We start from the raw sequence: 14292 nt of genomic DNA, 5'->3' as shown, positions 1-14292 counted from the left end.
GTGAATGGAGGACAAAAACTCTAAGCGTATATGTCAGACCTGATAGACTTACCGACAAGGAACGCCAAAAGATCAGCCCGCACATTCCTCAATCTTCATCTCCCAAGCTGCAAAGGTTTAAAATACAAACTTACATATGCAGCAAACTTCACCTACTTGAGTGCCAAGCTATGGAATGCACTGCCGCACAACCTCAGAGGGATCTACGAACTAACAAACTTTCGAACATCACTGAAGACCCATCTTTTTAAAAAGGCATACCATATAGAATAACAATTATAAATGTATACATCTCCCACATCTTTACTCAGATCTATTTTTATAATATCTGCTTGCTTTAAACTCTAATACGTTATTCAACATCTCTATGTAACAATAAGTGATTACGTTCTAATCTATCACCACCAAGAACGATTTATTGTAAGCCACATTGAGCCTGCAAAGAGGTGGGATAATGTGGGATACAATTGCAATAAATAATAATAATAATAATAAGTCAATGGAGGGTAAGTGGATGCCAAACTGGATATTGCTGGAAGTGTCTGGTTGATCATGCTACTCCTCTACTGTTGCCCGATTTCTGTGCGTAATTTAATAGAATAACAAGCCAATAATTGGCACTAATTAGATTTAATTGGGGATTACACATAAAAAATTAGGCAGGGGATCCATGCCTAAAATGTATGCGCAGCCTGAAAAAAGGTGGTGAGTGATGGGCATTTCATGGTGGGTTGGGGTCATGGTTTTGAGTTACTTGCAAAATTATAGAATAACGGTGTTCCACGTGTAAATTTAGGTGCAGCATTCGCACCACATTTTCGTTGGTGCTAATGGCAGCACCTAAGTTTACATGTGACCTGTCTGCTTAGGTGTTTATTCTATAAACCATGCCAAATTTTAGGTGTGACTTATAGAATACTGCTTAAGAGGGTTTTTTGGTGCCCATTTCTTAGGCACCATATATAGAATCTAGCCCCTTGTTCCTTATTGGATTCCAGGCAGATTACATAGTAAGAAATCCTCAACAACAGAGGATGCTGTATATAACAGGGGGTACTGCAGTGCACTTTATAGACTGCTACTAGGTACACATCTCACCATTGCTCCCTTACTTTGTGTGCTGAACCCCCCAAAACCAACTACCCCCAACTGTACACCACTACCATAGCCCTTACGGGTGAAGGGGGCACCTATATGTGGCTACAGTGGGTTTCTGGTGAGTTTGGAGGGCTCACAGTTTCATCCACAAGTGTAACAAGTAAGGGTGAGGTAGGAACCTGGGTCTACCTGTCTGCAGTGCACTGCACCCAACACTAGACTACTCCAGGGACCTGCATGCTGTTCTAATGGACCTGAGTATAACATCCGAGGCTGGCATAGAGGTTGGTAAGTAATGTTTTTCATCACATTTTTGGGGGGTGGGAAGAGGTTAGTGACCACTAGGGGAATAAGGGGAGGTCATCCCTGATTCCCTCCAGTGGTCATCTGGTTATTTAGGGCACCTTTTTGTGCCTTATTCATAATAAAAACAGGTCTAGCTCAAAACGTCTAAGTTTTAGTCCTGGACGGTTTTGTTTTTTTACTCCCCCTTGTGATTTGGACGCACTTTTGGTGAACTTCAGAGAAAAACATCTAAAAATACTGATTTGGACGTTTTTGTGAGAAAAACATCCAAATGCAGACATGCCACGTTTTGAACATTTTTCTCTTTTGAAAATGAGCCCGTTAGTGCAAAAAGTCCAAAGTCCAACTAAGATTTTTTAAAAAGCCCCTTCACATAACTTTTTAATTCTAAGTGCTTTGAAAATATGTCTCCTTACCTCCTAATGTTAGTAATCTAACTAATTATCTAGGTTTTCACTAAGTCCTGAAAATTTGAAACCCATTTTTTTTTGTTACATTTGTACCCTGTGCTTTCCCACTCATGGCAGGCTCTATGTGGTGGGCAATGGAGGGTTAAGTGACTTGCCCAGAGTCACAAGGAGCTGCCTGTGCTGGGAATTAAACTCAGTTCCTCAGTTCCCCAAGGCACCCTAACCACTAGGCCACTCCTCCTCATTAGGTTTATGGCTAACCTTGACTTAAGTTTGAAAAAATAATTTAATTAGGCTTATGGTTAATTGTAATGTATATTTGGAAAACATTGCATATTTAATTTGGTTTTATATTTTATATGTTATTGTAACTTCTGATTGTTTTTGATATTTATTGTACACCACTTTGATACTAGTAGAAAGCAGTATATCAAGTTAATAAATCCAATCCAATTAACTAACCCCCAATTTCTATATATGGCTCCTTAAGTTGTGCGCGCTAATTTGGCTGCATGGCCAAATTATGCATACAACTTAATTGATTAACAAGCCAATCAGTGTTGATAATTAGTACTTCAGAACCCATTAGTTGCACTAATTGGTTTAATTAGAGTTAATGCGTACAACTTTCTAGGCGCATTCTATAACACAGTGTGGGTAAATTCTAATGTGCACAGTCAAAAAGGGGGCATGGCCATGGGTGTTGACTGGGCAGGTTGTGGGCATTTCAAAAAAAATATGCGAACTATTATAGAATATAGCCGAGCTGCGCCTAACTTGGCGCAAGTATTTAGGCCTGGATTTAGGTGGCCTAAATGAGTGTGCCTAAATTTTGTCATAAGAATGGCACGTGAGTGTATTCTATAAACTATGCGTAACTTTAAGCATAGTTTATAGAATCACACTAACCGTGTGGTTTTGCGGTGTCAGTTTTTAAGGCACCCATATATAGAATTTCCCCCTAACCAGTTAAGTGCCGCTGAATATCAGCAGATAGACCTACTTAAGCAGTTTAACTGGCCAGAAGCCTCTCCTGCCCACTTAAATTGCCTTGAATGTCAACCCATTTGTTCTCAATGCAGTAAAGTAATGTTATGCAAATTACTGCAACATTAATAAAAGACTGTGAGGTCAGGACACTGAACGTTGCAAGACAAATGTACAAAAAGCAGAGAGCAGAGCTGCTTCTACAACCCCAGAGTGCAGCTTCTGTTGTTGATAAGTGGGGACAGCATACTGGCTGATTCTTTAACCCCTAGTGACTTTCAGGATCCTACTTAGTAATTACCTGAGGTTGCATGTGTAACTTTATGTTTACAAAGAGTCATTATAGGTTTTATTTAGTTATTTATTTAAAACATTTGTAGAGCGCTCTAAGTGGATAACAAACAATGAACATAATCCATTACAGACCTAAAGAATACATAAATTAAAACCAACCAATCAAATACAGAAGTTAAAAACAATCAACAAATATACAAGTTAAAGCAACTCACCAACACCCCACTCTCTCTTCATGTGGAGTGGAGGAGTAGCCAATGCTGCTCCTTCTGATCTTGGGCAACTCACTTAACCCTCCATTGCCTCAGGTACAAAATTAGATTGTGAGCCCTCCAGGGACAGAGAAATTCGTGGAGGGGCATAATCGAACGGGGTGCCCAAGTTTTTCTGAGGGCGTCCTCGCAGGACTTCCCCGCGAAGGGATGGGGAAACCCGTATTATCGAAACAAGATGGGTGGCCATCTTTTGTTTTGATAATACAGTTGGGGATGCCCAAATCTCAACATTTAGTTCGACCTTAGAGTTGGTCGTCCCCGATTTTCGGCGATAATGGAAACCAAGGACACCCATCTCAGAAACGACCAAATGCAAGCCCTTTGGTCATGGGAGCAGCCAGCATTCGTAGTCCACTGGTCCCCCTGACATGTCAGGACACCAACCGGGCACCCTAGGGGGCACTGCAGTGGACTTCAGAAAAAGCTCCAAGGTGCATAGCTCCCTTACCTTGGGTGCTGAGCCCCCCAAAACCCACTACCCTCAACTGTACACCACTACCATAGCCCTTAGGGATGAAGGGGGCACCTAGATGTGGGTACAGTGGGTTTGTGGTGAGTTTTGGAGGGCTCACATTTACCACCACAAGTTTAACAGGTAGGGGGGATGGGCCTGGGTCCGCCTGCCTGAAGTGTACTGCAGTACCCACTAAAACTGCTCCAGGGACCTGCATACTGCTGTCATGGTGCTGGGTATGATATTTGAGGCTGGCATAAAGGCTGGAAAATATATTTTTAAAAATTGTTTTTAGGGTGGGAGGGGGTTAGTGACCACTAGGGGAGTAGGGGGGTCATCCCCGATTCCCTCCGGTGGTCATCTGGTCATTTAGGGCACATTGTTGTGGCTTGGCCTTAAAAAAAAGGACCAAGTAAAGTCAGCCAAGTGTTCATCAGGGATGCCCTTCTTTTTTCCATTATCGGCCGAAGACACCCATGTGTTAAGCACACCTCAGTCCCGCCTTCGCTATGCTTTCAACATGCCCCCGTGAACTTTGGTCGTCCCCGTGACGGAAAGCAGTTGAGGACGCCCAAAATCAGCTTTCGATTATGCCGATTTGGGTGACTCTGGGAGAAGGACGCCCATCTCCCGATTTGTGTCGAAAGATGGGCACCCTTGTCTTTCGAAAATAAGCCTGCTAGTGTACCTGAATGTAACTCATCTTGAGCTACTACTGGAAAAGGTTTGAGGAAAATCCAAATAAATAATAATAAATATACCCATCCACCCACAGGCATAGCTACAGATGGGAACCCTCCTGCCCCCCCCCCCCCAGCCCATTGAGCCGTCGCTGGCAGTGATTCCTGTAAGCAACTGCGTCCTGCCCTCGATGATGTCATTCCTGTAAGCAACTGTTTCCTGCCCTCAATGATGTCATTTCCTATTCTTCACTGGCGGGACACGGTAGAGGGAAACCTGCAGGGCTGGTGCAGGTTGCTTATAAGAATTGCTGCTCGGAGGTAGACCAAGAAGGGAGAGAGGAGCAGATGATCAACAGGGGGAGGGGGGGGAGAAAGAAGTAACATAGTAACATAGTAGATGACGGCAGAAAAAGACCTGCACGGTCCATCTAGTCTGCCCAACAATTTAAACTCATATGTGCTACTTTATGTGTATACCTGACCTTGATTTGTTTCTGCCATTTTCAGGGCACAGACCGTAGAAGTCTGCCCAGATCAAGGCCCACCTCCCAACCACCAGCCCCGCCTCCCCCCCCCCCCCCCCCCCCCACTGGCTCTGCCACCCAATCTCAGCTAAGCTTCTGAGGATCCCTTCCTTCCGAACAGGATTCCTTTATGTTTATCCCATGCATTTTGAATTTCGTTACCATTTTCATCTCCACCACCTCCCGCGGGAGGGCATTCCAAGCATCCACCACTCTCTCCGTGAAAAAATACTTACTGACATTTTTCTTGAGTCTTCAATCTCATTTCATGTCCTTTCGTTTTACCGCCTTCCCATCTCCGGTAGATGCTGAACGGAGAGGGAAAGTTTTTTTTAAAAACTGTATGCCTGTATGGGGTAGGGGCGGGAAGGTCCCACCTAGGTTAACTCAGGGCCCACCTAAAATGGCAGGTCTGGCTACGCAGAATCACCTGCTAACCATATACTCAACCATCTTTCACCTCCAAACCAGGAATACAATTCTTATTATACAAAAACCATGCTAAACAAAATAAAGCTTTTAACATCTTTATCATCAGACATTTGCTTGGTCCTGCAATGACAAAGTAATTGATGGAATATACAACTTTGCACATTCTGATCTCAAAGCAATGACAGTATATAAATCTTGAAAACAATCTTGATAATTTTGGGGGGGGAGTGGGGGCATTCCCATCTACAGTCCTATGAATCAGTATCAAGATTTTAGTCTTAATTCTCCAAAGTCAGGGAGCCAATGTCAGCTAACCAGGCACGGAGTAATATGATGAAAACATGAAGCTCCAGTCAAAAGTCTGGTTGCAGTGTTTTGAACCATTCAAAGGGTTTTCATCGAATTATTAGGCAACCCCAAATAAAGGGAGATACAATAGCCATGGCACATTGAATCAGGACCTGAAGTACAGACTTGAAATCACTGGCAAGAATTAATGGCTTTATACAATGCAATGTACGTACTGCATTTAGAGTACCCTTCTCCACCACCTCCAACTCCAGGCTCCGCCCCTTCTGTCTCACCTCACCCCATGCTTGGAACAAACTCCCTGAGCCCATACGCCGTGCCCCCTCCCTACCCATCTTCAAATCAATGCTCAAAGCCCACCTCTTCAATGTCACCTTCAGCACCTAATCACTACACCTCTTCTCAGGAAAACTTATCTACCCCAACTTGACATTTCGTTCTTTAGATTGTAAGCTCTTCCGAGCAGGGACCGTCCTTAATTGTTAATTTGTACAGCGCTGCGTAACCCTAGTAGCGCTCTAGAAATGTTAAGTAGTAGTAGTAGTAGATAATATTTTCACTCTTCTGTTCCCTTGGTTGCTAAAGTACTCTAGGGCTCCATCTTCTCAGTGACCCTTTTCAACCTATATGTGACCCTTTTGTGTAAGTTATTAGGGGATCTGGGGGTTTACTATCATATTTATGCTGATGAAATGGAATTTTATAGACAGTTGCCAGATATTTACTCCTAACTGAAGAATGACGTCAACTAATTAGCTTGCTCTCCTGCCCAATTGCTTTGGATATCTACCTCATAGTTTTTGGTTATTTTAAGAAAATAGATTTTTTTTTTGTATCTTTTTACTTGATTTGGTATGTTTGAGGGGTAGTGCCCTTATGACAGTGATATTTATTTATGGGGTTGGCATATATACTTAGTGAATGTTGTAATACTCTTTTTCAGATTCTTATCCTATATAGTTCCTGTTCTGAACAGCCTGAGGATATGGAAACTCTTACAAGTTAAGGTTATCCATAGGTTTCTATCTATATGTGTTTCTGCCAGTTCCTGGGTAAGAAAGCTATTTTTGAAAAATGTTTTACTCTTTTTTATTTTTGGATTTTTTAAATTTTATTTTTAACTTTTGTTTTTTTAAGATCCTAATGTTTATTCTTTTCTCTCTCTCCGTTCCTTTTTTTTTTTTTTTTTCTTTCATATGCTCTGGCTAAGTCACTATTTCTCAGGATTTGAATATCTGCTTTCAGATTGTAAGTTTTAGGCTGTCATTTTATGAAATACTGTTATGTACAGAATATAACATGGCCCTGACGCAATCTATGGCCATGTTGGAATTTTATTGACTCTTGTGTTTTTTATAGTAGAGAGGTGTGGTAGCCGTGTTAGTCCACCTTTAAAAGTAATCAATAGAAATAAAACAAAATAAAACATGAAAAAGAAAATAAGATGATACCTTTTTTATTGGACATAACTTAGTACATTTCTTGATTAGCTTTCGAAGGTTGCCCTTCTTCCTCAGATCGGAAACGAGCAAATCTTAGTAGATGACAGTATATATAAGTGAGACATCAAAGCATTTCAGTGACAATCTAACAGGGTGGGGATGGAGGTGGATGGGTGAGACAGGGGGATATGCATGGAGACAGGAGAGTGACAAACAAAGCAGTACAATTTACAATTTTATGGCTTACTAGTATAAAAGGCCCGTTTCGGTAGGCAATGAAACGGGCGCTAGCAAGGTAATCCCCCCCCCCCCCGCAGCGTCCTTCCTGTCTCCCCTGCCCCCACTGCAGCCACCTATCTGGTCTCAGGACCCCCTCCCCACCAACCCTCCTCTGCCCCTGCAGCCACGCATGTGCAGCGGCCCTCCTCTCTCCCCTGCTCCCCCTGCAGCCACCCATGTCCAGCGACTCTCCTCTCCCCCTGCCGCCACCCATGTCCAGCAACCCTCCTCTCCCCCTGCAGCTACCCATGTCCAGCGACCCTCCTCTCCCCCTGCCCCCCCTGCAGCGTCCCTTCTGTCTCCCCTGCCCTCCCCTGCAGCCACCCATCTGGTCTCAGGACCCCTTCCCCACCTCCCTCTTCCCTGCCCCCCCTGCAGCCATCCATGTCCAGCGACCCTCCTCTCCCCCTGCAGCCACCCATGTCCAGCAACCCTCCCCTCCCCCCTCGGTGCATCAGCCAAACCCCTACCCCCCCCCCCCCCAGGGCATCACCCAAGCACCTACCCCCCCCCCCCCTCGGGCACATCAACCCCCTCGCCACACGCAGCTGCCAATACTAACGCTGTCCGGCCGCTGCTGCGTCTCCTGTTGAGCAGCAGCGGCCGGTACAAAAAGAAAAATGCCAAAAAAAGATTTTAAACCTGAAACACGGCTCCGTAGACAGCCATCTGGCATTGGCTGTCATCTCTGCAGTCGCTCCTCCTCTCCCCTCTGACGTCGCTGCGCTCCTCCGGGGTCTTCCTGCAGGGGCAGTGACGTGGAGGGGAGAGGAGGAGCGGCTGCAGTGATGACAGCCAATGCCAGATGGCTGGCTACGGAGCCGCGTTTCAGGTTAAAAATCTTTTTTTGGCCTTTTTCTTTTTGTACCGGCCGCTGCTGCTCCACAGGAGAAGCAGCAGCGGCCGGACAGCGTTAGTATTGGCGGCTGCGGGTGGCGAGGGAGTTGATGTGCCTGAGAGGGGGGGAGGGGCTTTGGTGATGCGCCGGGGGGAGGGTCTTGGGTGATGCGTCGAGGGGGGGTAGGGGCTTGGGTGCTGCGCCGAGGGGGGAGCACTGACAGCTGTTTCCCAGGCAGGGGGAGGAATAGGGAAACACGCTCCGTGTGTTTCCCTACTCCTCCCCTTGCCTTGGAATCAGCTGTCAGTGACATCACTGACATCAGTGCATTCTAAACTGCCTAGCAGACCACCTCCGAGGGAGCCACGGTACCAGGCACATTAGAACGTTGGAGGTGAGAATTATTATATAGGATAATGGGCTAGAAAGCCCAGATCTTTGTTAAGTCCTGTCTGGTGGGTGTCAAAATATTTAATCATTCTGACTTCAAAGGTCTTACCAGTGGCGTACCAAGGGGGGGCGGTGGGGGCAGTCCGCCCCGGGTGCCAATGGGTGGGGGGTGCTCCGCTCCCTCCGCCTCCCGTGGCCGTTCCCGCGGCGCCGCACATTTAAAAAACCGGCGAAGCAGTGTCGCAGGCAGCGCCTCGTGCCCTGCTTGTAAAAAAAAAAAAACAAATCTCCTTCCTCCTTCTCCTCCGAGTCGACGTCAAGACGAGGAGAAGGAAGGAGATTTGATTTTTTTTTACAAGCAGGGCACGAGGCGCTGCCTGCGACGCTGCTTCGCCGGTTTTAACAGGACTGAGGTGGGGAAGGAGAGGGGCGAAAGGGACTCGGGTGGGGGTGTTCAGAGGGGAGAAGGGGACTGGGGTGGGGATCTCAGAGGGGAGAAGGGAAAGGGAGGGGAGAAGGGGACTGGGGTGGGGGTGTTCAGAGGGGAGAAGGGGACTGGGGTGGGGTCTCAGAGGGGAAAAGGGGAGGGGAGAAGGGGACTGGGGTGGGGATCTCAGACAGGGGAGGGGGAGGGGAGAAGGGGACTGGGGTGGGGATCTCAGAGGGGAGAAGGGAAGGGGAGGGGAGAAGGGGACTGGGATGGGGGTGTTCAGAGGAGAGAAGGGACTGGGGTGGGGGTCTCAGACAGGGGAGGGGAGAAGGGGACTGTGGTGGGGGTCTCAGACAGGAGAAGGGGAGGGGAGAAGGGGACTGGGGTGGGGTGTTCAGAGGGGAGAAGGGGACTGGGGTGGGGATCTCAGAGGGGAGAAGGGGAGGGGAGAAGGGGACTGGGGTGGGGTGTTCAGAGGGGAGAAGGGGACTGGGGTGGGGGTCTCAGAGGGGAAAAGGGGAGGGAGAAGGGGACTGGGGTGGGGATCTCAGACAGGGGAGGGGGAGGGGGAAGGGGATTGGGGTGGGGATCTCAGAGGGGAGAAGGGAAGGGGAGGGGAGAAGGGGACTGAGATGGGGGTGTTCAGAGGAGAGAAGGGGACTGGGGTGGGGGTCTCAGACAGGGGAGGATGAGAGCAGCGCGCTGGACAGGAAAGAGGAGGCTCTTTCCTGCCCCGACGTCACTAGACCACCAGGGAAAATCGCGTGAGTAGGGAGAAGTGGTGACAGGGCCGGGGGAGGGCGATCCCGAACTCGGAGGGAGGGAGGGATTCGGACAAGACGCACCGGAGCACCTAGGTTTTAGAGTTGGGAAAAAGGAAAAAAAAAATTTTCCTATTTACCTCCTCTAAAACCTAGGTGCGTCTTATGGTCCGGTGCGTCTTATGGTCCGGTGCGTCTTATAGTCCGAAAAATACGGTACTAACTAGGAAATTTTAAATAAAGTTTCACTCAGTACGTAATTAAAGTTCTGAAATTCATTGCCAAAGGATATGGTGAAAGCAGTTAGCGTAGCTGGGCTTAAAAATGGTTTCGACAAGTTCTTTTATTAATACAGATAGACGTGAGGAAAGCCACTGCTTTTCCCTGGGTGTAAGCAACATGGAATCTTGCTACTTTCTGGGATTCTGCCAGGAACTTATGACCTGGATTGGCCACTGATGAAAACAGGATGCTGGGCTTGATGGAGCTTTGGTCTGACCCAGTATGACAATTCTTGTGGTCTAATCCCTATTTCTCAATTCACTCCGAATTTGCATAACACTTTCCATGTTTCATACTGATTGGTCGATCTTGCAATGGAACAAATTATGAGCACAGTTGCTTTCCTGCAGCTCTCATACTGTCCTCTTCCTGATCTGCTCTTTTTTTTATTTTTCTGCATCCTGCAGCACCAGCAAAATCACTCTGTCATCATTACCAGAAGTGCTGGCACCACACACAAAATAACCTTGTTGAGGGGAAAAAAAAAACCCATTGGAACAAGGAGAAGGTTTGGAAGCATAGCAAAACAGAACAAGTACCTTCTGCCAGTAGCAGCTTATTTAGCTTATTGTTCCATAGAGATGTTTTGGTTTTAATTTCTGTAAATGTAAGAAGAAAGCAGAGACAGGGTCGCCGAGAGACTGAGCCAGGCCCGGGGCAGAATCGTCATCGCCGCCGCCCGAGGTACCTTGGCTGGCCTTGCCATCTACAGGCAGCGCAGCTCCTTCCTCTGCCCAGCATTGCCTGCCCCTGCGGCTGCTTTTCTCAGGTCGCACATGCTCAGTCTCAAAACTGAGCATGCGCGGCCTGAGGGCCCAGCAGCTGCTAGGCAGTCAATGCAAGGGGGGGCCCGGCGCCGGAGTTTTCTCTCTCCTGCTCCTGTCGGGATGCGATCACCCGGGTCCCGTCAGGAGCAGGAGAGAGAGAGAGATCCCTGCACTGGGCCCCCTCCTGGAGTCCCGGGGAATTTTGCCCCCCCTGCCCCTCCCTCTCGGCAGCTATGACCAGATCCCCATCTGTGAGACTCTAGACCAAGCTGAAGTGGAATCCTTCAAAGGGTGAGGTCTGAAGCTGAGCTCTGACCTAAAAGATTCCTTCCCTGTGACAGCAGACTGTGATGGGCAGTGGAACGCAGTAAAATAGAGGTGGGCCCCCAAAATGTTAATCTATTTGGCTGAGGCTGGTGTGCGTCCTGGATCATGTCCTAATATTTTTGGTCAGGGTATAAAAAGTTCAACCAACTCTTTTTGTTTTGGCACAAGCCTGATTTTAAAACAACTGTAGCTTTATGATTCTTGAGAAGGAAGCTGATGAAATAAAGCTGATATCTGGGTCATGAGAAAAAGGTCAGCTCAGCTCACCATAGTGAATGTATCCTATAAATGCTGCAGTTCTTTCCAAGACTCACTCCTCTACGGATTTCTGCAGATTTAGGCGTAGGTACTAAGCCGCATTATGGCCATAGCACGTTATTTGCCTCTTTACAAATTTTAAAGGGTGATAAGGGGTGTCACATTACTGTAATGCACATTACTTTTTTTACCACAGCGGACACTGTAATGAGACAAAAATCATGCAAAACACCTCATTGCTAGTAAATTGAATAATGCAGCTTGTTGTAAAGACCACAAGCTACGTTACTCCTGGAAACATTTTCTGGCCGGGAGCATCCAGTCACTAACTGCCAGATTCTATATAGGGTGACTTAAGTTGCATGTTCAAATCCAGTCATATTCTGGGGTTGTGCACACAATTTAATTAGTTAACAAGCCAATCAGTGCTAATAATTGCCACTTAACAAGCAATTATTGGCACTAATTGGCATTCATTAGAATTTACATGCACAACTGTCTAAGCACATTCTGCAACATGATGCATCTAAATTCTAAGTCTCATAGTTGAAAAGCGGGTGTGACCATGGGTGTGGAATGGGCGGGTTATGGACGTGTCTCAAATCTATGCACGTTGTTATAGAATACACCCGGTCCACGCCTAATTTAGGCATCGGGATTTACACCAAGGGGTATGTTTACTAAGGCGCGCTATGGACAGTTTAGCGTTTTTAACATGCATTAATGGTTGATGCACATTAAACGCTAATGCACCCATAGGATTATATTAGCATGTTAGCGTTTAATGCACCTTAACTTTAAAGGTGAGTTAAAAACACTAACGCACCTTGATAAACATACCCCCAACTGCCCATGACTAAATTTAGTCGCATGGACGGATGCTCGATGTATTCTATAATGCATGCGGAAATTTAGGCTTATTTTATAAAGTACACCTAAATTTAGGCATACTTTGTAGAATACGCCTAGGCGTATTTTTTTGGCCAGCGCTATATGTAGAATCTAGCCTTAACTCTTTTGCCCTTATACAACAGCTTGACCCCTGGTGGTAGTACTGTGAAACTACTGCTAGGAGGTTGCCAATGCCATTTTGAACCCTGCACCGGCAGGGGTAGGAGTGACTGGGGATTGATCCTGCCTGGACCCTACTAGACTCCATGGATTTTCTCAGCATAGGTCCAGGAAAACCTATGGGAGGGGGATATAGCCAAACTTGGGAAGGGGTATGTGTTGTGGGAGGCTTCAGGAGAGGTATGGCCACATGGGAGGGGGCAATTCTGGAATTCTCATGCTGGCTTCTTTAAGAAACAACCCAGAAGCAGCAGGCTGTGGCTTAATACCCTTTGCTCCCAGGCACTATGAATAGTGCAGCCTTGTGAGGTTGATCGCAAGCCACGTTATTCATATATCACAGGAGTGATTAACCTGCAGTACTGAGCAGGTTAATCACCCCCATGGGAAAATCCCAACTTTTACCACACTTTTAACCACATTCTTCAATGAAACCCATATAAACCGTAACTCTTGCTATATAGGGCAAGAGGCTATGAAAATGAACCCAGTTAAGGAAACAGCCAAGCATTTGTGACATGCCAGCAGAATGAGAGGTAAGGAAAAGAAGTAGTCTTTTGAGGTTTTATTACCTTTTGCTTTGTGATGACTGGCTAGAAGCCTACGCATTTCTTGAATACACAATGGGGAGCTGGGCAAGGTTTGAGAAATAAATTTTATTAACACACAATCACTGCAGCAGCAGACAGAGTAATCTGCTTTATTCTCCTCTGCCTGACAGGATTCTCTGTGAAGGAGGTCAACTCAATTAGCAATATAATGTACAACAGGTTTTATTTAAAAAGGGTTTAATTAAGGTTTAGATTCAATGTGTATTTCAAACCAACAATACATCTTTTAGGTGGTATGTATTATCTGAAAATTGATTTTAACTTAATCACTAACTCATTGGCTGTTGACTCTAATGCTTGAAGTTTTTGGAATATGTTAACGGCTACCCTTTCCCCTTAATTTTCTAAGCAAATAGAAACAATGAACCCATAGGACTCAAATCAAAAATGTCTTCTTTTGGGGGAAGAAGGCTGAAGTTTCTTTCTGTTCCTTTTGGGTCTCTTGCTAAATCAGAACAAAGGCTGAAATCTGGCACTGTGAGCCAGGGGCGTAGCCAGACACCCAATTTTGGGTGGGCCTGGGCCCATGATGGGTGGGCAGAAGAACTCCACCTTGTCCCAATTGTGATTTGGTCTCTCCCCTTCTCGCCTGCATGCCATATGATCTGTCAAACAATCCCCCCCCCCCCCCCCCCGCATACCTTTTAAATAGATTTTCACCAGCAGTGAGCAGTAACTAATACACCTGCTCATGTTGGCCCCACAGCCTCCCTCTGATGCAAATTCCTGTTTCCACATAGGCGGGAATACATCAGAGGGAAGGCTGTGGGGCCAGTGCGAGCAGTATGCATCAGTCACTACTCACTGCAGACAAAGATCTGCTATTTACAACATATGCAGGAGGGACAGTTGTTGGGAGTTTTTGGCTGGTGGGGCTTGGGGATCCCTGCCAGCCACATCATAGGTGTGCTACTACTGGATGTGCCTGAGCCCAAAGTGGATGGGCCCGGGCCCACCCTTGGCTACGCCACTGCAGTGAGCTTTCATTCAAAACTATAGAGGGTTTTCCCCCTCTATTTTGTCACTCCCAACTCACCTACTCAGTTGCTCATGTCTTATTAAGG

The sequence above is a fragment of the Microcaecilia unicolor genome, chromosome 7, assembly GCF_901765095.1.
Source record: "Microcaecilia unicolor chromosome 7, aMicUni1.1, whole genome shotgun sequence".
Taxonomy (NCBI): domain Eukaryota; kingdom Metazoa; phylum Chordata; class Amphibia; order Gymnophiona; family Siphonopidae; genus Microcaecilia; species Microcaecilia unicolor.
This window is presented reverse-complemented; position numbering follows the sequence as displayed.